This window comes from Saimiri boliviensis, chromosome 6, assembly GCF_048565385.1.
Source record: "Saimiri boliviensis isolate mSaiBol1 chromosome 6, mSaiBol1.pri, whole genome shotgun sequence".
In the NCBI taxonomy this organism is placed as follows: domain Eukaryota; kingdom Metazoa; phylum Chordata; class Mammalia; order Primates; family Cebidae; genus Saimiri; species Saimiri boliviensis.
In genome coordinates, this window is record NC_133454.1 from 113,138,573 (window position 1) to 113,166,172 (window position 27,600).

At 48.2% G+C, this 27,600-nt stretch overlaps 1 long non-coding RNA gene across 3 annotated transcripts in view; it reads right to left on the reverse strand.

The window, feature by feature from the left end:
- The window catches only part of LOC141584888 (uncharacterized), a 44,362-nt gene extending 22,811 nt beyond the window's left edge, over positions 1–21,551 (reverse strand). For all 3 annotated transcript variants that reach the window (XR_012518165.1, XR_012518164.1, XR_012518163.1), the window contains exons 1-3: positions 21,272–21,551; positions 19,678–20,074; positions 18,661–18,823 (exon numbers count right to left, since the gene is read on the reverse strand). This is a non-coding gene — a long non-coding RNA (uncharacterized LOC141584888). The remainder of the gene's footprint in view (positions 1–18,660; positions 18,824–19,677; positions 20,075–21,271) is intronic.
- Between the last annotated feature and the right edge of the window lie 6,049 nt (positions 21,552–27,600).

Here is a 27,600-nt window from a genome sequence, read left to right on the forward strand (position 1 = left end):
AGAGAGAGTGAAGGGGAATGTGCTACACATGTTCAAACAACCAGATCTCATGAGAACTCACTCATTATCATGAGAAGAGTGAGGAGGAAATCCTCACCATGATCCAATCACCTCCCAGCAGGTCCCTCCCCCAACATTAGGCATTACAATTCAACATAAGATTTGGGTGGGGACACAGAGCCAAACTATATCAGAGGGCAAATCCAAGCCTCACAGGTCTCCCAGCTTTCAGGAGATGGACATCTGGGAGACGACCTGAGGGCTGCAGACCCAGAAGGCAGGTCAGTGTCCAGTTGCCATCATTGATCCCTGGGTGGGTGCAACAGCTTCCTCCCTGCTCCACCCAGCTAGGGTCATCCTGCTAAACAGACATCAGGCTTCATCACTTCCCTGCTGAAAGCCCTCTGGAGGCTCCCACCTCACTCAGAACAAAAACCGGTGTCTTTGATCTTCTCCTGCAAGACCAGTGTCTGGCCTCTCCCTCCACCCTCCCATAACTACATTCCGAGCCATGTCTTCCCAGCCTTACTGTCTCTCCTGGCTGGTCCTCAGATATCCATCACACTCCTGCCCCAGGACCTTTGCACTTTCTACTCCCTCGACCTGGACCTCTCTGTCCTGGTATCCACATGGCTGGCACCCTCTCAATGTTCAACTAGCTGCTCAATACTACCACTTCTCACAGAGGTCTTCCCTGACCAGCCCGCCCCAAATTGTCTCCTCTTTATCCTTCTCTATCTTGTTGGGCTTTCCTTTTTACTAACGGCTTTTTACCACTTGACATTATACTATATTTTTATTCAATTGCTCATTGTCAGTATCATAAGAATACAGGCATCAACGAGGACAACACTACTCTTACTTTATTGACTACTGTATTCTCAGAACCTGAAACAGCAGGCACATAGCAGGTGCTCAGGAGACTTTTGTTGAATGAACGAACAAATGACTCAGACTGTCAGTGGGTGCCTCAAGGAGACAAGTTTCCCAGGGAACGTGGACAATGATTGTGTTTCCTGGTCTACTCTGGCATGTAGAAGCTGGGCTGGGTTGGGGCTCAGCCCGTAGTCTGGGAAAACATTCCTGAGTGAGACTGGTTGAGGCTTCAGAGATCTCAGGAAGGGGAATGGACACACCCTCCCTCCATGTACTGTGAAAGTAGCCTCCCTACCTCCCTGGCAGGTGGCCAGCCAGGCTCTCCAAACCCTGCAGGGACAGACAGCCCCCTCCCTGTCTTACTGAAAAGCATTACGACAGAATGTGAGGGTGAGCTGATGACAAGAGCCATATGTTTCAGAAATTTGGGAACTTCAGAAAACACAATGCAGAAATACACCACAACCCATGTATATACCAATTTTTTTTTTTTTTTTTTTACAAAACTGAGATCTGATGGCCCACTTTATGTTGTAACCAACTTTGTTCTTAACTTTATACCAGCATTATGGTTTGACTCTGTGTCCCCACCCAAATCTCACCTTGAACTTCCACATATCACAGAAGGGACCCGGTTGGGGGGTAGGTGAATCACAGGCAGCTTTCTTTTTTCCCCTGCTGTGATAGTGAATAAGTTTCATAGATCTGATGGTTTTACAAAGGGGAGCTCCCCTGCACACGCTCTCTTGCCTGCCACCGTGTAAGAGGTGACTTGGCTTCTCCCTCCCCTTCTGCCATGATTGCGAGACCTCCCCAGCCATGTGGAACTATGAGCCCATTTAACCTCTTTTTTTAAAAATAAATTACCCAGTCTCAGGTTTATTAGCAGTGTGAGAACAGACAAATACAACTTGGAACACATTTTATATGCCTTTAGACACTAATTCTATAATGTCATTCTTAATGATCGTCTTACATTCTAGAACCCAACAAAACCACAATGGTGTTTTTAACCAATCCCCTACTGTTGGACATTTAGGTTCCTTCAGACATTTCATTCTTGGAAATGGTGTTACAGTGAGCAACCTGCATCATACATCCCAGTGCTCACCCCTGACTGTTTCTTCAGGACCAGTTCCCTCTCTGCACCAAGCTGGAATTCAAATCCAAGCTGCTGAAGGGGGCAGAGGTCCTATTTTGTTCCCTCTGCTCTGAGTAGAGCTGAGTGGTCCTCAAAGGGCCCCCCACACATTCCCCTCTCCTCACCACAGCCTTGCCCAAGACCCGCGCTTTTCAAAATTAGAGTATCCCATGAGGGCAAGTTTAGACATCCTCAGAAAATCCTTTTTGTGGATTCAAATGCATTTACCCAAAAGGAACATGTAGTGTTTGACATTCTATTCACACATATATCAATGTGGTGTCTAGGCTGCTTGAGATCTTAAGCAAGTCCGTTCCCTTCTCTGGAGCTCAGTTTCCTTCTCTGTGTGATGAGTGGATGAGACGGCCCCAGAGTCCCTTTCTGGAAGCTCTGAAAGTGCTGCATGATAAAGAAGGGGACTGAGTGCGGCCTCTGCCAGCCTGGCTTGGAATTCCAGCTTTGTGAAATACTGTGTGATCTCCTGCAGCTTCCTCGAGCTCTCTGTGCCTCAGTTTCCCCTGCTATGTAATGTGGTAACAATAATGTCCGTATCACACATCACAGGCATGTGGGGAAGAATCAGTGAGAATCACCTAAGCCACCTCTTGATACAGTGCCTGGCTCAGAGCACAGTGCTCAGCAAAGCAACATTTATTATGACAGTAAGACTTGGTCTTTCAAATTCTTTATCTCATTGACCACACTGATTTTGTCCCTGTTTTATCAATGAAGAAACAGATCAGAGAAATAGTGGGACTTATCTCAGGTCACATGCCCAGCTCAGGGGCACAGGCAGGCTTATCCATGCTCGGACTCCCACTCTAGAGCTCTGTGCCTCTGGAAGGCAGAACCCCAAACAGTGGCCCAGCCCTGCAGTATTCCAGGGACGGTGTGAGACCCTGTGGCTGAGAGCTGAGCCTGTGGTTCTTTCAATCCCTTCTCCATATTTGACCTTCAGGCTCTGCACAGAGGTGCCTCTTTCACAGGCCAAGCATGGGCAGCTATGAGGAGTGGGCAGCAGCACACAGCGTGTCAGGTGGTCAGAAAACAATGCCAGAGGTTGCTGAGCTGGCACAGCCAGAGTGGCCAATGTGTTTTTGTCAAGATTTCTTAAAAAGTGAAACTCAGAGGAACATTTTCCTCCCCAAAAGAAAAGGTGTGTGGCTCACCTGGTAGGTCCAGGCATGGGCCCAAGAGCAGAGGCGAATGAATGGAGGATCTTTCCCCCCATGGTGCCTCTGGGTAAGCCTCAGTTGGTGGGTGGCAGAGCTGGCCTGGCCGCAGAAGACTCAAGGCTGCCTTAAGTCTCTGCTCCAAAACACCACGGAGTCTGTGCTCCACTGGCTCAGGGAATGCTGGGGCCCTTCCACCTCCCTGGGCTTTACCCTGGGGATGGTGACACAGGTCTTCTCTGTTCCCAGGCCCTCCAGGCCTCCTTGGATGAGGAGCAGAGAAGGATCTGGGCAGGCATGTGGCCCATCTTCAAGGCCCACCCAGCAAAGGCCCAAACCCCTCCCCATCTCTCGGTCTTCCCCCAGCTCAGGAAATCACCCTGCACCTTCCAACTCTTTGGGTTTTCACCTGTTTCTTTCCATCCTCCACCACCTGCCACCACCTCCACCCCCCACTGTCACACACACATCTGGGCTTCAATTCTGATACTCAAAAGGCAAGAACTGACTACTGACTTCCACTGGGTCATCCCTACCCTGCAGCAGTGAATTTTCTGAGTCCAACCGCCCTATAAAGAAAGAGGAAATGCCAGAGAAGGAAGAAAGATTAATATTTCAAAAAAGAAAACCATCTGGCCATATAATTTTACATTTATTCTTATGATCAATTAATCTCTGTCCTCCCTTAGACCATAAATTCCATGAGGGCAGGAGCAGCATCTGGTTGGCTGGCTGTCCTAGCTCCAGTGTCTAAGACGTACCTAACACACAAGGAAGAATGAAGACGAAACAATGAAGAGCCAGCCAACCTCCTTTCTTAGGCATCCTCAGCGAGCTCAGAAAGAACCCCTAGAAGCACAGAATGAAGAGGTTGAACCAGATCTGTGGTTGCTGAGCTGGGGTCTCTGAAGGCAGTTTTGTGAATCCTACTTTGAAGATTTTAAAAAATCGAACAAAGTCAATACTCCTCACCTCCCTGGGACAGTTTATACAAGATCACAAAGATGGTAGCTTCAGTGATTTTTCCCAACTGTCCAGGGACTCTGGTTAGCTACTGATGACATCACAGAGCCCAACCCAATTCCAGCTTATGTGCCCAGGACTGCCAGTATCTACATGGCATTAAATGAGCGTGTGACGGCCATTGGCTACCCTGCACATGTGGGTTACGGCAGAAAAAATGTGGCAAGGATCACAACGCAGTGTCCCCCAAGGATCCAGATGAGCTTTGATGGGAAGGAGTTTTGGGACCCCAACTTAACAGATGCTTGGAGTTCCTCCCAGAACCAAGCACCTCAGGTGGGCACTTTCTTTCCCAGGCCACTTTCTTCCTCATCAAAAATACCCTGAACGCAGGTGCAGAGTGCACACACCAGCACTTTGAGAGGCTCACATGGGAAAATGGCCTGAGCCCAGGAGTTCGAGACCAGCCTGGTGAAATAGTAAGACCCCATCTCTACAAAAATATTTTTTTTATTAGCTTGGTGGCATGCATCTGTAGTCCCAGCTACTTAGGAGGCTGAGATGAGAAGATGGCTTGAGCCCAGGAGTTCCAGGCTGCCATGAGCTAGGATCCCCGCTCTCCACTCCAGCCTATATGATAGAGCAGGACACTCTCTTAACAAAAACCTCTGAGCCCAGGAGGAGGGAGAGAAGGGAAGTAGAAGAAGCAAAGTCATCCGTTTGGATCCTGGGGAAGATTAGGAGCAGTTCTGAAGCCTAGATTTCCATCAGGGACTGTACTGGGGAAGACACTGGGCCCTTCCATAGGACTCACCTTCCCTGGTACTTCCCACTTCCCCTGAGTGGAAAAGCAGGCCCAGGGCTGGCTCCTAGGGCCCAGAGCCCAGAGCCTGCTGCATGGGATTTTAAATTGTCTCTCTCCAAGTCCCTGCTAATAAAAATACTAACAATAGCCCACTCTTAATGAACTGCTTACTCTCCTGGCTACGAGTCATGCAGCGCCTTTTGCAGACATGTGCTCATTTCTTTTCAACCCCCACCACAAGGCCTTGAAAAAAGTATAAGATTATGCTCATTTTACAGATGAGGAAGCTGAGGCCCGGAGAGTTATAATAGATTATTGGAGTAATGGCCCCTAATTTGTTCAGGCACTACCCTGGGCAGTGCCCTTCCACCCTGGCTCAGGACTTGACTATGAGACTTACTTTGGCCAATAAGAAAGAAGCAAGCATACTCCAGGTACAGTGGCTCGTGCCTGTAATCCCAGCACTTTGGGAGGCCAAGGCAGGTGGATTGCTTGAGCTCAGGAGTTTGAGGCCAGCCTGGGAAACATAGCAAAACCCCGTCTCTGCCAAAAACACAAAATTTAGCCAGGCATAGTAGTGCATGCCTGTGGTCCCAGCTACCCAGGAGGCTGAGGTGGAAGAATGACTGGAGCCCAAGAAGTCAAGGCTGCAGTGAGCCATGATCATGCCACTACACTCCAGCCTGGGTGACAGAGAGAGACCCTGCCTCAAAAAATAAAACTATAAAAGAAAGAAGCAAGCATAATGCCTGCAGAGGCTCAAGAAGGGCTTGAGCACTGGGGCTTCTCTCTCACTGCCTCTGAAGCCCTTTTACCGCTCTGTGATCAAGCCCAGGCTCATGGAGACAGGCCCCATAGTTCATCATCCCAGATGAAGCCAAATTAATCAGCCAGTTCCGGGGATCCACCAGCTAATGGCAGACACATGAGTGAGCCCAGCTAAGATGATTCAAGCCTTGCCCAGACCAGGAAAGCTCAGCCCATCCCAACGGAAATTGCTGATTCCCAAATCACAAGCTACGTGAATGTTTGTTGCGTGAAGCCAATGAGTTGTGAGGGGTTTGCTGCACAGCAAAAGCACGTGACAGTGGTGAAGTCATTTGTCCAAGGTCACACAGCAGGGTGGGAATTCAAACCCAACCTTTCTGCGCAGTTAAGAACGGGGGCTCTTAGCACTAAAGCCTCAGTGTTTACAGAGTCCATTTATTTTCATTGCAGGTCCCTAGTGAGTCTGTGAATCAATCATCTCCGCACAGAAACTCAGAGGTGTCAAGGGACCTACCTTAGGTCACACAGCTGGTCAGAGCTGGCAGAGGGCATCCGGCTCAGTTCCTTTAATTCCACCTGCCTGTGGTTCACGCCGCTCCATGAAGGCTGGAACAGCCAGAGCCCAGGACACTGGTTTACAAATCAGCTTCTTCCTCAACCTCCGAGGTCCCCCGCAATCCTCCTTACGTCTCATGAAGGGCCCAAGCTGCTCCCTCCCGCCATGAGTTTCTCAGACAGAACAGGTGGCACCCTCACCAGGGGGTCAGGACAGTGGGCCTGCCCCTGCCTGCCCCTCACCCTCCCTTCTCTGCATAGTAGGAACTGTTGGTTGTCCTGGATACGGCAGATAATGGGAAGGATGGCAGCTGAGGTCACAGCGTGAACCAGGACGGCTATGAGCAGGGAGCAACGGCTTCCCAGACACACTTGTGCCCTTTTGCCCAGCCTGGAGTGAGAGAGGAAGGCGTGGGGGGAGCTAGTCAGGCCCACACTGGCATAGGAGACCTGAGGTCCCATGAGATCCCCAGGAAGAAGAGGATGGGCTAGTAGCGGAGGCCAGTCATCCGCCAAGGCCTCCCATGTTTAATTGCACGGCAGTGGAGAGAGAATGCCACATAGCCATGTGGAGTCCCATGAGGTGGAAACAGCCATTTGAGGGGCCAGCTGAGGCCCTGGCCTGATTGAGTAGCTACCAAATAAGGACCTAGGAACGAGGTCTGCTTCCCAGAGGAGGCACTTGAAGGGATAGAGTCCCTCCACCTCCACCAAAACCATAACATAAATGAGGAAGAGGCAGCTGTGGCCAAAGGCAAAAAAAAATGCCTTAAAGCCATTCTGATCTGGATTTGACGCCCGCATCCCCTCCCTACCATGCTGGACAGGTTCCTTCACATCTCCAATCCTCAGCTTCTCATCTGGCAAATGGGGGCAGTCATCATAGATCTCATGGGTTGTTGCAAGGCCTAAGTGAGAAAATACAGTGAGAGCGTCTTGTAAACTGCAAACACTGTATACGTGGAGGGATGCAGGGACACCATGACCCCACTGTCCATCTGGCTCCTCCAGACCCAGTGGTCCTCCAGCCTTGGACGAAACCCCATAAACTCCATTTCTTAGAGCTCAAAGGGCCCATTAGAAACCATCTGGTCCAAATGGTCTGATTTTACAGATAAGGAAATCAAGACCTAGAGAGAAAGGCTTTGCCTTTCAGAGTCTTTCAGCCAGTGAATGCGGTGCTGGCCCTAGAAGCTGGTCTCCCAACTCAGGTTCTTTCTAGTCCTTCATGCTATCAGAGCTCACCCCGACCCCCTGCGCCCCATTTCTCTCCACTGTGGCCTGCCCCTGGGTGGAGCTGAATCAGGGAAACGTCTCTCGCCTCCCTCATTAGCTAACACTTGCCCTGTTTTGAGGGAAGCAATGCTTCTGAACCACGTTAGGAGGCTGGCCCTTCCCCAGGAGGCTCCTAGGCAGTATCTGTGCTCCAGAGAATTTAAAGTCCTGGGTGTAGCCTTGTGAGAGACAGCAAAGATTTTAAAGCCTTTGGAGGTCCCACCGATCATATCAGCAGCTGCCCTTGTCCTAATTGGGGTCACCAAGGGCTTCACCACAGCCCTGAAGAGAACTCCCTTACTCCATCCCAGCCGTAGGAGAAAGATTGAAATGTGTCACATCCTAGACATAATCCAAAGTTCACAATGGTTACCAGAGCTGACTTACCCCTTTTAACTCAGCGTGCTGGAAAGTGTGTTTCCCCCTCGTGCCTTGCGGGGTGTTGCATGTATTCCAACTTCAGTCACAGCGCCCCGTCCTTCCAAGGCCCACTCGGCCATCTGCTCGCCAGTGGAAGAGAGTCAAGGGCTCAGTCCAGCTCAGAGCCCTTCTTTGGAACTGTCCTCGGATATCACCCTCCCTGAGGTGTCTGCCACCCTCTCTCCAGACTCCCTCCAAATTAAGAACCAAGCTCTTCACTCACTTCATCTTTCCCAGGGTCTTCCAGCTCCAGCCAGCCCACCAGATGCCCAGCTCAGCACCCATGTTCCAAGCTGCCAATGGGCAGGGTGGCCAGCCAGGCCCAGTGGAGACAGGCCAAGCCCAGACTCAGTCCCAGCCTCACCCTTCCAGGCCAGCAGGCGAGAGCAGTTGAGATAATGATGAGGCACTCCAGACACATTTCTGAGCCCCACCTCAAGCCTCAGTTTCCTCTTCTGTAAAGCAGGGATGAGTGTACCTTCCTCCCGGAGCTGCTTCAGGATGAAACGAGACAGCACACATAGACACCTTGCCTGAGGAGGCTTCCAAAAGGATCTGGTCCTCACCTCTTCCCAGGGGCAGGCTTGGTGGGCCTCCTCCCTACTTCCCTTGGGCCTGAAGATCATCTTGGTCTTGACCTCTCCCTGTACCTCTGACCCTGGCTTTGTCACATCGTTACATGTTGGTGCCTGCCTGGGTGTTTTCTTTCATTGTAATTTTATTTATTCTTTTGAACAGAAAACACTTGGTACAAAACTCAAAAGACAGAAAGATGTATACAGGGAAGAATACGTTCCCCTCTCCCAGTCATTGAATTCCCCTCCCCAGAGGCAACCACTGCTCCCAGACCCTAACAATCTAGCAATCTAAGGATTCTCCACACTTTTATAGGAAAACATGCACACGTATTTACGTAGGCTTTTCTGTCATACACATTGTTCCGCACCTTGCTCTTTGTCTGCCCAAGAGCCTGTCTCAGCAGTCTTCCCCTAGGACACAAAGAGCTTCTTCCTCTTAGTGGCTGTATAATATTCCATTGCCTAGATACGTCACCATTTCTTTTCTTTTCTTTAATTTTTTTTTTTTTTTTTTTTTTGAGACAGTGTTTCACTCTGTTGCCCAGGCTGGAGTACAGTGGCATGATTTTGGCTCACTGCAACCTCCGCTTCCTGGGTTCAAGCGAGTCTCCTGCCTCAGCCTCCTGAGTAGCTGGGATTAAAAGGACACGCCACCACACCCAGCTAATTTTTGTATTTTTAGTAGAGATGGTGTTTCACTGTGTTGGCCAGGCTGGCCTCAAACTCCTGACCTCAGATGATCTGCCCACCTCAGCCTCCCAAAGTGTTGGGATTATAGGCATGAGCCACGGCACCTGGCCACACCATCATTTCTTTGCCAATTGCCTATGCCTGGGCTCTTCTGTTGTTTCCCTATCAAACTGTTACAAACAGTGCCACAATAAACCACCATGTTATCTGTAGGATAAACTCCAAGAAGCTGAAACTCTAGGTCAAATAATACATTAATTTATAATTTTGATAGATAATGTCAACCTGGCCTCCATAGAGGCAGTAACAGCATTATTTGAGATTGCTATTTTCCACACCAATTTCAAGCCAGTGTATGTTTGAAACTTGCTCAGTCTGATGGATAATAATGAAATGATTGGCTACTCTTCGTTTCATTTCTCTCATTATGGAAGAGAATGAGCAACTTTGCACATGCTTAAGGGGCATTTGCAGTTCCTTTCCTACAAACTGCCCATTTCCTGACCTTTCTTCTAGATTGTTTTTCTTTTTCTTATTGATTTGGAAGAGCTCTTTATATATGAAGGAATTTAGCTTTTGTCTGTGATATGAGCTTTAGGTCTTTTTCTCGATACTTCATTTATCTTTTGATTCTGTTTATGGTATTTATTTACATGCAGTTTTTTCAAATGCCATCATGTTTATTGATGTAAATTTTCTGAAGTGTCCAGGGTGTGTGTCATACATAAAAACCCTCTGAGTTTTAAACCTTGACCCACACTGAGTTTCCATGCTGGTGTCTAGCTTGACCTTCCCATTCTGGTTTGACCCACTGCCAATGTCGGCACCTGCTACCTCTACCCAGTTTCTTCTGGATGGCTCCACGTGGCCTTGGCCAGACATCCCACTCCCCTTCTCACTGCTGTTTCCCCCATCCCCTGACCCTGCAGTTTGACTTTTGGCATCTTGCCACTTCTCCAGCCCCCGCCAGCTTCTGTGCATGTACATCATGTTCCTAGCCTGCCTAAAGCCCTCTGGCCCCTACTCAGGACGCTACCCCTCCAGATGAGCAATGCTGTCACCATGTCTTATTCATCTCCTGTCTTTCCAGCTGCAGATCGCACCGCTCTAGCACCCAGCCTTCCACATCCACACACTTCAAACCCTGACCTTAAAGCTCAGATTCCTGAGCCCTAGTTGAAGGGGTAGAGGGTACAATGGGTAAATAGCGGGAGGAGGAGGCCAAAGAGGAGGCAGAAGTGAGTCCTTCCAAGTCCTCTGCTAGCAAATTCCAACGTGGCTTCCTCCTTCACAGCAGCTTAGCCGAATTTCTATCTTTATTAATCAAATAACAAATTCAATTAATTACTTTAAATTGCTTTAATTGAATCTAGAACGAGAGCGTGGACAAAATCCCAAGAAGTAATGAACCCAGGCACTTCCAGCATCTGGAGTTGAAATGATCTTTAATTTCAATTTGGGAGCAAAAATAATGTGACTGCAGTCAAACCCCCCGCCGGCAGCCTGCTCCCTGACAGCTTCGTTACTGCCGGCAGCACTGACAAGGCCTCCGCACCCTGCTCTTTCACCCTCCTTAGCAGCAATGTTCTTCCTGCCTCAACTTATCTCAACTGAGAAATGGGTACAGACCCCACCTGCAAGTGTCCTGTAAGTACTGAAGTGCAGGCGGTGCTTGGAGATTGTCCGGTAACGGACCAGGGAGCCCCAATATTAACCAGACGGCAACGAAGTTCTCAGGAGCGAGGCACAGGCTCGCCTCTGTGCCGTTCCCGGACTGGGCTCCCTTCCAGGAATGCCTTTCTTTGCCCTTTTCCAGCTGCTGCATCCTTGCCTTCGGTTCACACGGTCACTTCAAATGACCCTTTCAAAGGAAAGCTGCTCCCCATCCACGCCCCAGAAAGGAGTTAGAGAGACGGAATTTTCTTCCCCGGTTGGCCATTGTCCTCCGAGTGGTAGCTCTGGGCCAGCAGGAGGGAAAATGGAACACAATCAACTTTTTCTCGGCAGGGATTGAGGTGGGAAGAATATATTCTCTGGATATGAAAGATGAGCAGACGGAGGCTCGGAGAAGTGAAGTGATTCACCCAAGATTACACAGCTGGCTAGTGGTCAAGCCACACCTGACTGTAGGCCTGACACAGCTGCCTTTCTGGCCCTGGCTGGGCGTCAGAAGAAAAGCCCAAAGTCCCGCCTAAAGCCTTATCTTCCTGTCTTCTCTCCACCCTGAGCCACCGGATCCCATCAGCCGCCTCTCTCCCTGCTCTCTCATACCCTCTGATCCACCTGCCCTTGCCTCCCAGGCCTCTCTGCATCCTGGGCATGCCTTTGTTCCAGCCTCGCCTCCAGGTGCCCTGTGTTAGAAAGAATGCTAAGGCAGCCAAGGTACTCCTGAGTCTTTCATTCTTATCATCATGGCTATTATTTTTAGTACTATTTTACTATTAGTCTCCCCCTCAGCTGCCAGGTCTCTGGTGGCATCCTTTTCATTGTGCCATGCTCCTGCTCAAACACCTGCCATGGCTCCCTATTACCTATGTCCCCCAGTTCAAACATTTCTTAAGGCTATTAAGATCCTCCAAAAGTTGGCTCCATAGAGGTCAAGCAGCTCCCCCAACATACTCTATGCTTCTGGGAAATTTACTCAACTTTTTTGAACCTTCACTTTCTCCTCTGTAAAGTGAACATTGTAATCCCTACCTTGTAAGATTGTGCTGAGGATACAATGAAAAGAAACCTATGAAGGCCAGAGCAGTGCCTAGCATCTCAGTAGCCTGCAGAAAATGTGAGTTCTCATTCCATCCACATCTCCTGCTCCTCTAATCTTACCTCCCACTGGGAGGCCACACAATTCTCAGCTCTACCCAGGATGGAGTCTTCAATTCTCCAGGAATACCTTTTATAGAAAAATCCCTGCCACATCCTTCAAGGTCCAACTCAAACGAACACACCCTTAATTCACGATTCATATGGGGACTGGGAGCAGTGCGCAGTCTCTCATCCTGTCTCCAAGTAGGATTTTGTGTAAAGCCATCCCAAGAGGTGGAACCCAAGCTCACTCTTCAGGGATAGGGACGAGGAATTCCCCATCGGCCAGGATCTCTCAACACCGGATTCTGGCTAGAGCCCTGTCCCATCCAGTACTCCATGACACCTATCAGGGTTCCACTCGTCCCCTCCAGAAGCATCTCTTCTCTTTCCATCCTCCCTGAAACAGTCTGCTCCTTAGCAAAGCCTTTTTAGGCATTAAAGCACATCACACCCTTCTTTTCTCCCAGAAAAGCTCTTATTTTCCTGAAATCTCAGGAGCCAGCTTTTCCTGCCAAGAATATTCCACCTCAGCCCAATCCCAGGAACTGCAGAAGGATCAAGATGCTTGGAGGGACCCCCTCCCACTCTCCTACACCCCTTCCTACTCTAGCTCCTGCATAAGGGAACAACCCTCCCATTTACTAGTAGGAAAAGTGTGTCCCTAAAGGAAAAAGAAAATTTGTGTGTCCAAAGTCAAAGAGAGAGTTGGTGCACGTGGAAATGGAATAGAAGATATTAGTAATTCACCTTCCCTGGTGGGAGACCTAAAGCAAAGGTCATCCAGGAAGAATCAGTGTAATCAATAAGAGGTCTGCTGTGACATTTAGGGGCCTGGCCAGGCATCTCATCTCACCGCCAGGGCCTCCATAACAATCACCAAAAACCGAATGAGCTTAAAGCAACAGAAATGGAATCTCCCACCGTTCTGGAGGCCAAAAGTCCAAAATCAAAGTGTCGGTAGGACTGCCCTGCCTCTGGAGGCTCGAGGCGAGAGTCCTTCCTGGCCTCCTGCAGCTCCTAGTGGCCTTTGGTGTTCCCTTGCTTGTGGCACCCCCATCTCTGCCTTTCATCACCCCTGTCTCTGCCCCGTCTCCAAGTGGCCTTTTCCTCTTCTGTCTGAAATCTCCCTCTTCCTTCTCTTATAAGGGCACCCATCTGGATGCTCTCATCTCAAGATCCTTAAGTCACTCACATCTGCAAAGACCCCACTTCCATATAGGGTCTCATTCACGGGTTCTGGGGCCCAAGCCTTGGATGTACCTTTTGGGAGACACAGTTCAACCCATTACACCACATGAGCCCTGCCAGCCACACCCTGGGACTCACTGCCTCTGAAGAAGATCTCTCTGGGTTTGTCCAAAGGGGCTTGGGCAGCCTCAGCCTGGGAAGCTGTTGGCCTGTCCTGGCCCTCTGATCCTACAGACAATGGCCCAATCTCTCTTGGACCCTCCCTGATGACCTTCATTAGAGGGGTCCCAGAAATTTTCCGTGGGTGAAGCATGATGTGACCTCAGAAGCAAGGTGCTAGTGCCATGGAGATGGAGTTTCTTCCCTGGCTCTACCATTTGTCAAACCTGTGACTTGGGAGAGAGATCCAAGATGGCTGATCACTAGCAGCTTGGGATTGTAGCTCCCAGTAAAAGCGCAAAGAACCAGAGGACGCCACACCTTCACATGAATTCTTGTTGCTCACGCACCAGGAGATTCCCAGCGGAGGAGCCCCACGGGTCGCCAGAACGACTCTTGTGACCAGTGAGGCGGTTTTGCTGGCGCCTCGGAGCGTCGGTTCTTGGTGCAGATTCAGAAAAGAAAGCACCACCAATCTTAACGCCACTGATTTAGTCCGCGCAGTGGGTTGCTCAGATTTCGGCGCTGAGATTCAGTAAGTTGGACATCCACTCAGAAACCCAATTACAAAGACGGTAGATACAAAGACCACAGATGGATAAATTTATAACGAAGGGAAGAAAACAGCCAAAAAAGGCTGAGAATACCCAAGATCAGAACACCTCTCCCTCAGCAGGGGATCACGGTTCCTCATCAGCAACAGAACAAGGCTTGATGGAGAACGAGTGTGTTCCAGTTACAGAAGCAGGCTTCAAAATGTGGATAATGAGAAACTTCTGTGAATTAAAAGAACTTGTTCTAACTCAATCTAAAGAAACAAAGAACTTTAAAAAAAGGTTTGACGAAATGTTAACAAGAATACACAATTTAGAGAGGAATATAAGTGAATTGATGGAGCTGAAAAACACAATACGAGAACTACGTGAAGTATGCACAAGTTTTAACAGCCGAATTGACCAAGCAGAAGAAAGGATATCAGAGGTCGAAGACCAACTCAATGAAATAAACTGAGAAGACAAGATTAGAGAAAAAAGGATAAAAAGGAACGAGCAAAGTCTCCAAGAAATATGGGACTATGTGAAAAGACCTAATCTACGCTTGATAGGTGTACCTGAATGTGACGAAGAGAATGAATCCAAGCTGGAAAATACGCTTCAGGATATTATTCAGGAAAATTTCCCCAACTTACTAAGGCAGGATAATATTCAACTCCAGGTAATACAGAGAACACCACAAAGATATTTCTCAAGAAGAGCAACTCCAAGGCACATAATCGTCAGATTCACCAGGGTTGAAATGAAGGAGAAAATACTAAGGGCAGCCAGAGAGAAAAGTCAGGTTACCCACAAAGGGAAGCCTATCAGACTTACAGCAGATCTCTCAGCAGAAACCCTACGAGCCAGAAGAGAGTGGGGACCAATATTCAACATCCTTAAAGAAAAGAACTTTCAACCAAGAATTTCACATCCAGCCAAACTAAGCTTCATAAGTGAAGGAAAAATAAAGTTTTTTCTGAATAAACAAGCACTCAGAGATTTCATCACCACCAGACCTGCTTTACAAGAGCTTCTGAAAGAACCACTACACATAGAAAGGAACAAACAGTATCAGCCTTTCTAAAAAATACCAAAAAGAGCATCAATAAAATGAAGAATTTACATCAACTAATGGGCAAAATAGCCAGCTAATATTAAATGGCAGTATTAAACTCACATATGTCATTATTAATTCTAAATTTAAATCGACGAAATCCCCCAATCCAAAGACAGACAGCCAATTTGAATAAACAACTAAAACCCATCAGTATGCTGCATCCAGACCCATCTTACATTCAAGGATACACAAAGACTCAAAACAAGGGATGGAGAAAGATTTACCAAACAAACAGAGAGCTAAAATAAATAAATAAAAAGCAGAAGTTACAATTTTTGCCTCTGATAAAATAGTCATTAAAGCAACAAAGATCAAAAGAAGCAAAGAAGGACATTATATAATGATAAAAGGATCAATGCAACAACAAGAAGAGCTAAAGATCCTAAATACATACGCACCCAATACAGGAATACCCAGACATACAAGACTAATAAAGAGACTTAGACTCCCACACAATAATAGTGAGAGACTTCAACATTAATATTAGACAGATCAATTAGACAGAAAATTAACAACAATATCCAGGACTTGAACTCAGATCTGGAACAAGTAAACGTAATTAACATTGATAGAACTCTCCACTTTAAATACACAAAATATACACTCTTATCAGTACCACATCATATCAACTTAGAAGTTTAAACGAAATGTTGGTTGGCTCCTTGTTTGTTATTCTCTTCCCTCATTTTCTTTCATGTCTCCATTGTTAAGGACAATTATAGGCATACCCATATTTAGATTGCATTCTAGCCGGGCAATAAAGCAATACCCCCATCCTCTCTCCCTCTTCCTCTTTCTCTTTATTCCTCTTCTTTATTCTTTTTGTTATTAAAAAAAAAGAAAAGAAAAGAAAAAAAGAAAAAAAAACCTGTGACTTTACATAACTCCCTGTGCCTCAGTTTCTCCATCTATAAAATAAAGGCATTGATATCCTCGTTGGTGGCTTTCTGTGTTAGAAAGAACATAGTCGGTGCCCCGGCAGGTCATGCACTTGATGTTCATAACCAGTTCCTATCGTTGTACCCCCGCCACTCATTTATTCTCAGGGAAGCACCTCCCTCGCCATCCGGGGCGGGCCCACAGCCTTCCTCTCAGTCTGCAAGGTGCTCAGGAAATTCGCTATCCTCTTAGTGTCTCCTGAAGGATATATTGTTGTTCCCGTTTTACGGATAAGAAAACAAATTAATATGGGTGACACTGTTTGCTCCAAAGACAGTCCCCCATTGTTAGGGGAACACTGAGTGAATCATGGAGATACTTGTTTTTCGAGGTCTGTTTATTTTGACTCCCTCCACTCTCCCACCGTTTGGTCACCCACGGCATGGTTGTCACTAGAACGAACACTCAACACAGTTTGTCCTTCCCCTACATCCCCCATCCCGGCTCACGACACACCTGGGGGTGGGGGTGGGGCAGGGCAGATGTCATTGTCATTGTTACACCCGTCTTGCGGATGATGAAACTGAGGCTTAGAGAGGAGGAATCTAGTTCCTAAGATCACAGCACTTTGTACTGGCAGTGGCAGAACTCAGGTCTTCTGCCTTGTAATTGGTGCTCCATCCATTTCACTACGCAGTCCAGAACTCAATCATTAAACAGTGACGGTATAAAAACAACTAATATGGAATATTATTACAACCCTGAAAGGCAGAGATTCCTTTCATGCCCAATCAAGAAACGAGAAAGTTGAGGCTCAGAGAAGATCACAGCGTCAGGATTTGAACGGAAGTCTCTGTGCCTGCTCCCAAACCAGCTCCATACCCACTGTGCTGCACTGGCTGCTGCAAGAGCCTGCTCTGCCTGAACCCTGAAAACCATTCGTGGTCCCTGCCCTCAAGACACTCCCAGTCTTGGAGGGGAGGTAAGTCTTGGAGGGGAGACTAGGGGCCAGCTCTCTATGAGACAAACAGATTCCAGTGCATGCTCAGAAGGCAGCACAGCTTCGTCCCCTCTGAGAGGAGCTTCCCTCTCTTCCCCAGAGCGGATTGAGATGGGAGTAGAGCTAGGGGGCTGATATTCCGAGAAGAACATCCTGCCCACCCCATCCCTGAGATGTCCATTTGGGGTGGGGGCAGGGCAGAGAGATTTGTTGCCCGTGGGGCTCACTGGGGTTATGGGGGTAGGGTCTTTGGAGGCTCCTCCAATCAGGGAGTTGAGGCTGGGAGGCCTATGGTGAGTACCGGCCACCCCAGCAGAGGGAGCAGATGTCTCAGCCTCTCCCTGTTCCCTGACAAACCTCATCTTTTATAAATAGTTGTACTTGTTGAGAGCCAGAGAGAGTTGAGGCTTCAGCATCTCTGACAGCCCAGCAGAGCCAGGCCCGTCTGACTGGAGGTTTGCGTGCTCACATAACACACCCTCCCCACCCCGCAGCCCAACCGCCACGAGGGTGTCATTGCACCCAGGATGCATGGCGTCTTGGCATGTGCTGGCTCCACGTGGCTGGTGGGTTGTGTGGACTCTTGGGCAAAGTAGCCAAGCAATCAGAAAGGACCTTAGAACAGACAGATTCTGGAGGTAGTGAGTTCCTCATCCCTGGAAGGGTTCCAGGGGAGCTGGAGGACTATGTAACAGACATGCGATAAATGAGCTTTGGGCTCTGAAGAATGGTGGGGGAAGAGGGAAAAGACAGGACCACATGATCCCAAAGGGTCCCAATGTACATCTAGGGTGGCATAGGTGGGGACTGTCAGGGTCACGGGTGACTTAGCAAGACTGTGACCTCCCTCCGGAGCTTTAAGATGCCCAGGAAGCTCACCTGTGTGGGCTCCTGGAACCCTCTGCTTCATGTGTGAGCCCAGCAATTTCTCTGAATTCAGGAATGCCAGGAGAGCTTCTGTCCAGCAAGTGGGATGCATTACTCATTAACTGCTCATCACTGAGCATTTATGCAGCTCCTACAAAATACACCGGGGAGACTGCCAGCTCCCAGGCGTTCTGAGAAGCCCTGATGCTGGGGCAATGTTCCACGGTTCCTCTGATCTGTGGGGAACCCCTGTTAGAGTAGGGCACCTGTGAACCTCTTTAACCTTGGAAACTCCCCACTTTCTAAAGCTGAACATTTAGGAAATCCTTGACCTCTGGGATTAGAGATGAGCGTTCCCAATCTTCAGCCACGAGGACAGGGACCGAGTCTGTCTTACTCCCTGCTCCTCTTGTCCATGGTGGCATTTAAATAACTGTGAGGCAAATGAATGAATGACTGAGTAAACAAATGATGTAAAAGTCCCTTCATCACCTCCTTGCAGGAAGCCTGAGTCATCTGTGAAGCATGCCCCCTGTGCTCTCTCCGAGGAGGTAGAGAACAAACATGAGGCTCTAGAAAGGACATCACCTCTGGAGTCAAACTAATTGGGTCCCAGTCCTAGCTCTGCCTCCTACTGGGTGCATAACCTTGGGGGAGTTCCTCAACCACTCTGCTTCATTCGCTGCAAAACAGAGATAATAATCCCTACCCCATAAAGATGCCATGAGAACATTCTGAGATCACATTGTTAAATTGCCCAGCATCTAGTCAGCACTCCATAAATGGTGTTGGTGTTAGTCATTAATGCCATTCTCCAAATGTTTGTGGTTCTCTGTCCAAGCACATGGTCAAATCCTACTTACCCGCCTTCTTGAAACTGGACGTGGCCATGATTTACTTTGGCCAACGCGATGAAACAAGAAGTGATGTTTCTCGCCTTGATGGAGGCTTTAGGAGGTCACATTCTCTTCTTCCTGCTTCAGCAATCATAGAAGCAATAAGGTGGAGTCACAATTAGCCTGGGTCCTGAAATGAGGAAGACACGGGGCAGGTCTCTCCCGTGGCCCCAAAAGGCAAGGCACGAGGTAGGTTGTAAAGATGGCCGAAATAATTCTTCCCCTCCCTCTGTTCCCTCCCCTTTGCGAGGTGGCTTTGCTACTCCTCCCATCCAGAGACGAAGTCCATTCCTACAAACCTTGAACCTCCTCAGCCGTGTGATTTGCTTCGGCCAACGGCTTATTTTTAAATATAATGCAAGCAGAGGCTTGTGAAGTGCTTGCATGTTGGCGCTAGCCCTGTTTCATGGCTGGGAAGGAACCCTTCTGCTACTATGTGGAAAAGCTTCAGCTAGCCTCCTGGGGGAAGACCACATGGAGTGAGCAAGCCCCCAACTGTCCAACCTAAAATCCCAGACACGTGAGTGAGGCCACCTTAGATCTTCTAGCCCCATCTGAACTAACGCAGGCCAAAATAACCACCCAGTCAACCCACAGAATCAGAAAAAATATTAAATGTTTTTTGTTTTGAGCCACTAAGTTTCAAGTGGTTTGCTACTTGGCAAAGGCTAACTGACAGGATATAGCATGAATGGGAAATAAACCTCAGCGTATTAAGCCACTGATATTTGGGGATGTTTATTACTGCAGCATAGCCTTGCCCATTATTCTGATTAATATGGTATTTCCTTCCAATTTCCCTGTGGGAAAGGAAGTACATTCCAATTAAGTTTCGAGTTTTATCCTCTACGGTTCTCCTCCTGTTCACCACTGCCTCCCACTCAACCACTCTCCTGCCTCGTGGTCCAGGTAGGAGCTCCTGTTATTCCCCCATACCACAAGGATGAATTATCTACTAGGTGCGTCATGGAGCCTTCTGCTCACCTGCCACTTCTGAGCCAAACTCTCCAGGGCTGTATGGGCCTTAGAGAAAATCTGTAAGAGATGCCTGTATTGTGACTCAGTGTTCATTCTGGACCCTGATGTGAGACCAGCTGGCCTCAGCCCACACTAGGCATTCCCCGCCCCACTTCATTCTCTTGCATACTCTCTGGCTGCAAGGCATGGCAGAAAAAGGCACCGGCTTCAGCATCAGATGCACCTAGATTCAAATTCCAGCTCTGCTGTTTAGCTTTCCATCCTGGGCCAAATGCGGTGGCTTACGCTTGGAATCCCAGCCTTCAAGATCTTGTAATTTTCTGCCTTTGGGAGGCTGAGGCAGAAGAATCATTTGAGTCCAGCAGTTGGAGACCAGCCTGGGCAACATAGGGAGACCCCATCTCTACAAAACAAACAAACAAACAAAAAGGTCCCAGCTACACGGGCAGCTGATGCCGGAAGATTGCTCAAGCCTGAGAGGTGGAGGCTTCGGTGAACCACGCTCGCACCACTGCACTCCGGCCTGGGCAACAGAGACCCCACTTCCAAAAAATACATATGTCCATATGTCCTGGCTCTGTCACCTCTCATCCGTGTGACCCTGGGAAAATTCTTTAACCACAGTGAGTCTCAGTTTCTGCCTTTGCAACTTGGGGATAAAAGCTCTGCTCACAAAGCTACCAGAATGATAAAGACAGTGTCTAGCTCAGCACCTGACAGAGGGTAGACACGGAAGAAATGGTACCTGGGCTTCATTTGGAGTCAGAGCGTCCAGTGCTAAAGTTCCGGCTCTACCACTGACTGGCAATGTGTTCCTGGCCAAGTCACTTGGCTTTCCTGAACCTTAGTTTTCTTCTCTGTAAAATGGGCATTTAATTGCTTTTCTGACAGAGTGAGGTAAGGATTTTAAAGGAAATATATATAAAGTAGGTGGCATGTAGTAAGTTCTAAAGAGGTGGCAGTTCTTTCTCTACCCTTTAGCCTGCAAATTCCTTTGACGGCAAAGGTGATTTTACCTCTGTGCCCTTTCTCCCCCGCCACACATACACACAAAGCCTACACACACACACACACACACACACACACACACACACACACAATCAGAACTCAGTCAGGTTGGGCTTGCTGTAGAGGAAAAACAGATCCCAGTGACCCCAGATCCCTCCGGTCTAGGAATAGTTGCTGCGTCCGTTCACCCCAGAGGGAGATAGCCTGGTTCTATCATATATCACATAAACAGGAAGAACTAACAGAGCGGGGGTGGTGGGGAGACCCCTGTGAGCATCTCATCCACCATCCTCCTCATCCTCCCCCACCTTGCCTCGGCCTCTCCCACAAGCATGCTCCAAGACTGCTCGAGAGCAGTTTCCATGGCGATAGCATTTTAAAGTTTTCTAGGAGCAGAACAGGAATAATTTTCCACCTTCTCCTCCTCCGTGGCAATCTGAGGAAAGGGAGCTTATTACAGATAAAGGGTGGGGTGAGGGGCAAGGAGGAGAGAAGCAGCTCTTTCTTTCATCGCATGACTGGAGGTCACGCTAAAATTCCCCATACCCAGCTCCCTCTCCAGCCCCCACTCTCTCCCCTGGTCTTCACCTACCTCTGCTTGGATGAAGAGATGGGATGGTATGAGTAAAAGAAAAATGAGGGGAAAGACAAAAGAAAGAGAGAAAAAGTGGGCCAATGTGTGTCCAATCACATGCGTGCACCACTCATAAACACAGTGGCTACAGGAAATTTCCACTGATCTCTTCTTGGGAAGCGATGTTCATCAATGGAGGAGAAAAGCTGAGTATTAGAAGCAGAGATGCTGGATGCGGTGGCTCACCTCTATAATCTCAGCATTTTGGGGTCGAGGCAGGTGGTCGCTTGAGGTCAGGAGTTCAAGATCAGCCTGGCCAACATAGTGAAATCTGGTCTCTACTAAAAATACAAAAATTAGCCAAGTATGGTGGTGCATGCCTGTAATCCCAACTATTTGGGAGGCTGAAGCAGAAGAATAGCTTGAACCTGGGAGGCAGAGTTACAGTGAGCTGAGATTGCACCACTGCACTCCAGCCTGGGTGACAGTGAGAGACTCCACCTAAAAAAAAAAAAAAGATAGAAGCAGAGACATCTGTGTACCCTGGCTTCGGCTCTTGATTGAGTCAGTCTACATGTTACAACTACCTTGTAGATATCTCCACAATCTACCAGCTCAAAGAGGGTCCATATGCACTGTGAAGGGGTGTTGTGGTCATTAGGCCTTCTAGTGAGGGTGGACACCATACTGTAATGAGATGTGGGGAATGGGGTGCTGTCCTTTCATTGATTCCTGCTTACCTCCACAGTCTCCTTTCTCTCAGCCCCCAGCTACTTTCTTTTATGCCTATTCTCCAGTCTTTGAAGGGTTTTTTGTTCCAGATTGCGGGCTCTTATCCAATTTACATACAATTTCTTGCCAGTATCCCTGAGGCGGATACCATCCAGGAGAAGTGTAAGGTGAAAATAGACTGTGAATGGCCTGCCTCCATTCCCCTCCTGGCATGGCTGTGAAGAAGGCATCTGCCCCAGGACAGGTGTGCCAGAACCCCCAACAGGTGCTAGGAAGCAAGCTGAGGATCAGGGTGGGAGCACAGGCTCATATGGACCCAGAAAGATTTCTTCCAGGGCTAAGCTTGGCCAAACAAGTCACATGGGGATCATGCAGAAGACATCAGGATAAGACAATGGAAGAACGAGATTCCAGTCCTGATTTTGCCACTCACTAGCTGGGTGGACTTAAGAAAACTACTTAACCTCTCTGAATCTCCTCTGTCTTACCTGGTTTCCCAGCCTATCTGTCCTGTTCAAAAGGGCTATTTTGAAAATTCAAAATGAGAGCACTTCAAAAGTTAGCAAGTACCACACACTTGTCAGATATTTCCTTCTATGACTTTGTCAGAGTCAGTGATAAAGATAAGCTTAAAACCTGGTCTCAAATGTCGATCTAGAAATGTAGAAGCCATGGGCATGAAGTAAGTGATGAGGTACTCTAGTGCCACAGGGGTGTGCTACGTGGCCTTAGACAAGTCATTTGTTCTCTAGGGGCTTTGTCTTCCTCTGCCAAAAGAGGGCCTTTTAGGGCAGAAAGCCAAGCCAGATGAGAGGCCAAGTCAAGATAGTGTGTGATTCTGGGGTCAGCACCAGGGACAGTTCCCATGAGCCTGGGAGACGGTCATTGATCTGAGTTACCAGAGATCTGGATTCAAGTTCTCACCTTGCCTCAAACTTAGAGCATTATTTTGAGATGGTGTCTTCTCATTGTTCAAAAGGCCCAGGAAAGTTTGAGTTCTAATTTAAAAAGCTCACAATCCTAGGGAGGCAGTGTGGTGCAGTGTTCAGGAGTACATCCTACTCACAAAAAGGTGCTAGAGCCCGAGACTACCTGATGGGTTGCTCCTCCTTCCCCAGTCCTACCCTAGGAAGAAGTGTGATGGAACTTCCTGGGACCTGTTTGGGTAGAAGATCCCTCCTCATGTATAGACCCTTGGGTTTCCTATGCCTTCCAGAATTACATCCATGTATTCATTGAGCCAAGCACCTTCCATAAACCCTCTAATCTAGTCCCTATGATAACCTAGATTAGGCATAATTATTCTTACTTTTCAAATAAGAAGCTGAGTCTGAGAGAAGGACACCAATGGGCCCACTGTCCTTTCCATTTCACAGTGCTCACTCATGAATGAGACAGGCTCCAGCCCTGCCCTTCCTGAAGGCACTGAAACCTTGGTTAAGTCACTTCCCACTCTGGGTTGGACCAGAGCTCCAAGCTCCAAGCATCTTCACTTCCATCCCTCAGAGGGGGCTGGGGTCTTGACCTAGGAGCACCAGATGTGGAGCCAGTAACTTCTCAGAGCTCACGCCTACCCCAGGCCCAGAACTCTAAGGTACCAATAAGCAGATACCCCTGCTCAGAGCAGTTCTCCCTTGGAGAGCCCAGGAAAATGTGGCTGCTTTGGCAGGAATCTTTCTTTGTTTAATAAAAAGTTATTTTTATTAAAAAGAATTCTTATAAGAAATGAATTCTTATAAGACAAAGAATTCTTATAAGAAATGAATGTCAGCCTGACTGTAGAGAAGTGTCAGTGTGTAATTGATGTAAGACATGGTGTTTAATTATAGCAGCACCCTTTAGCTCTGTCATCAGCCCCAGCACCACCCACCCTCCTCTTGTGGTTGGGGATAGGGAGAGGTCTGTGTGTCCCATAACTATTTCTCAGGGATCCAGACCATCCTTTGACCATCAGGATGAGCTGGGTCCTGACTGACCTATGAATTTCCAAGGCCAAGTTCCCGCAGCCCCAGTAACATTCACAAATGTGTAACATTGACAAATGTCAGAGATGGGAAGCAACTCAGGTATCACCACATCTAACCCATCCATTTGTAGACAGGAAAATTGAGAAACTGCCTTTATAATGCACATGCCAGGCTTCTTATGTCTTATTACATGACCAGTGCTGCAGAGAAGAGGCAAATATGACCCAGAGACACAGACTGGGAGGGGAAGAACAAGGAAGAAGCTGATATGTACTAGGCACCTATTATAGGCCAGGCACTGGGCTCAACACGTCTATAAATTATATCATTTGGGTATCAGCTCCATTTTACAGATGTAAAAACTGAGGTTTACAGGATATTAAGTCACACTACCAAGACATGGATTCAGGTGTGCCAGGCCGCAAAGATTGCGCTCTTCCTGTTGAGGGGAGCTACAGTGGGCTCTCCTCTTAAGCAGCGAGGGTCTGGAGTCAAATCGACCTTGTTCCCTTCACTTCCTCACTTATTTCCCAGGATCAAGTGCTTGGTTGCCCTGTAACATCTTATCAAATAAAAGAGGCATAACTGCTTTCTGGACATAACTTGCTTTCTATTGGCTTAGCAGTCTCACCTTTCCCACAGGTGACATGCACACTTTTTGTCATTTTGGTTTTCTTATGATCTACGGATATGAAATCCTAAGCAATATCCTTACCCCAGATACACCCCAAAATGTTTCAGGACACACGGGCCAGTCATCAGAGGAAGATGAAACTATTAGGTGAGACTCAAAAGGATCAGCATCTTCAACTCAGGGCTGGAAGTAGCACTGGAGGGCTTGCTCTGGCTGCCCCTCTTTCTAAAGCACCTGTCACTCATCCTGGCTGTGTGGCGATAAGGGATTGAGAGACACTGCAGTGCGAGGAAGGGTTTTCTGACTTACAGAAGCCTCAACTGAAACTTTAGATGCTTAGGAAATTCCTCTGCCTTCAATTTGCAGCACCTCTGGCCTGATCCCAAGATGCCAGCAGCATCTTGGTGTCAATCAAATTTCTGCAGATGTCATGTGCTTAACCTGGCTCTGTCTATACTTCATTGCTCTGGGATCTCAAAGAATTGGCTACAAAAGTCAGGGGCAGCAGATGGTCATACGCCTTCCATTATGCTTAATGCTATGTGAGGGCTGCCTCACTTCTAGCTAAAGCATCCCCTGCCAGGCACACAGAAATTCCTAACAGGAAATGGCTTCTGTCACAGGCTGAATTCTGTCCCCCAAAATTCATATGTTGAAATGTCAATGCCTAGTACCTTGGAATGTGACTATATTTGGAGATAGAGCCTTTAAAGTAGTAATTAAGGGAGCACAAGGTCATTAGGGTAGGCCCTGATTCCATATAACTGCTGTCCTCATAGGAAGAGGAAATTTAGACACAGAACTATAGAAGGAAGTCCATGCGGGGACACAGGAAGAAGACAGACATCTGCAAGCCAAGAAGAGAGACCTCAGAAGAAACCAATCCAGCCAACACCTTGATCTTGGACTGTTGTTTAAGCCACCCAGTTGGTGGGATTTCATTATGGCAGCCCCAGCAGATCACAGCAAGCGTTCTCTCACTTTTCTTCTCTCCAATATATCCAGCTACCTCCTTCTGTCATTCCCCCTCAACTATGGCTAATTTACTGGCATTAAAAAGCACATTATGAAAAAAAAGTGCATTATGGGTCCGGGTGCAGTGGCTCACACCTGTAATCCCAGCACTTTGGGAGTCTGAGACCACCCTGGGCAACATAGTGGGACCCTGGATCTACAAAAAATTAGCCGGGCATGGTGTCATGTGCCTGTAGTCCTGCCTCAAGAGGCTGAGGTGGGAGGATCGCATGAGCCAGAAGGTCCAGGCTTCAGTGAGCTGTGATCACTCGACTGCACTCCAGCCTGGGTGACAGAGGAAGACCCCGTCTCAAAAAAAAAAAAATGTGCATTATGGGATGGAGAGGTTGGGATGGGCCTTTTAATATATTTAGAGCTTAGGTGAGAAAGACTGAGGGCAGGAAGAGCCTTTTTTTTCTCCAAGCAGCCCGCCTCTCCAATGCCAAAGATATTTTGACATTACAATAAGCTCAATTCATAAGCCATGTCCACCGAGACAGTGGATAACAAGGTTTCTGGGACCCAGAATGCCTCTTCCACAGAAACAATGTTTGTAAAAGAAGCTGGTTCCCAGGCTAGCCCACAAAAGCCTGTTCAGTCCATCACAGAGCTCTGATACCCTCTTTCTCTCACTCTCTGCCCTGCAGACTAATAGTGTGATACTGGCTCAAACCTAATATTTAAACTCTACAGAAAAACAGTCGTGAGTGGGGGACATGATTCAGGTGGGATGGCCATGCCTAGAGAAAGTAGACTGTGCCTGAGGAGGTCAAGGGGGTCCCCAGAGCCTGGGGTGGTGGTACCAAAGGGGACTTCTGGGATTTCTCAAGGGATTTTGAGGCTGAGCACTCTTGATCTTTATTAATCCCATTACACTTCAGAACTCAGGGTCCCCTTTGGATCCTCCTGCAACAGCTGGGCTGATCAGTGGTGACTGGGGTCTTGGGTGGGGGAAGAGAGGATGAGAGAGAAAGAGAGAGAGAGAGAGAGAGCGCAAAAGAGAGGGGAATGTGATTGTGCAAGAAGAGATGGCAGCAAGAAGCTGGCTGATAGGCATGGTGGCGGGTGCCTATAGTCCTAGCCACTCAGGAGGCTGAGATAGGAGAATTCCTTGAACCCAGGAGGCAGAGGATGCAGTGAGCCAAGATTGCACCGCTACACTCCAGACTGAGCAACAGAGCAAGGCTCCATCAGAAAAAAAAAGAAAGAAAGAAAAAGGCTTGCTTAAGGGGTATCATGACAAACAGAGAGGGACTGGCTGATGGATTGAGACTCAGTCTTTCCTCTAACTCCCAGCCAGAGCCCAACACACAGGGAAGGACTCAAAAATCACACATTCTGGCTTGAATCCTGGTTCTACCACAGGCTGCTTGTTCGACTTTGTGTAGCGTGACCTCTGTGCCTCCGTTGCCTCCTCTGTGAAATGGAATCATAGTCATAACCAGCTCACTGGGCTGCTGTGAAAATGTACCACCCATATAAAGTTCTTAGGAAACACCTCGGTGAGCATTAGCTGTGGTTGTTGTTAGTGCCTGCCCTTCACGAGCCCCATGCGCGAGCCTTTACCACCAGCCTAAACCCAAAAAGCAGAAGTGGAAGGAGGCTGGGCATGGTGGCTCACACCTGTAACCCCAGCACTTTGGGAGGCTGAGTTGGACAGATCACTTGAGCTCAGAAGTTCAAGACCAGCCAGGTGCAGTGGCTCAGGCCTGTAATCCCAGCATTTTGGGAGGCCAAGGCAGGCAGATCACCTGAGGCCAGGAGTTTGAGACCAGCCTGGTCAATGTGGTGAAACTTCATCTCTACTAAAAATACTTTTTAAAATTAGCCAGGCGTGGTGGTGGGCACCTGTAATCCGACCTGCTTGAGAGGCTGAGGTGGAAGAATCACTTTAAAAAGAAGAAGTTTGACACCAGTCTTGGCAACATGGCAAAAACCTGTCTCTACAAAACAAAAAACTTAGCCAGGCATGGTGGCACACACCTGTAGTCCCAGCTACT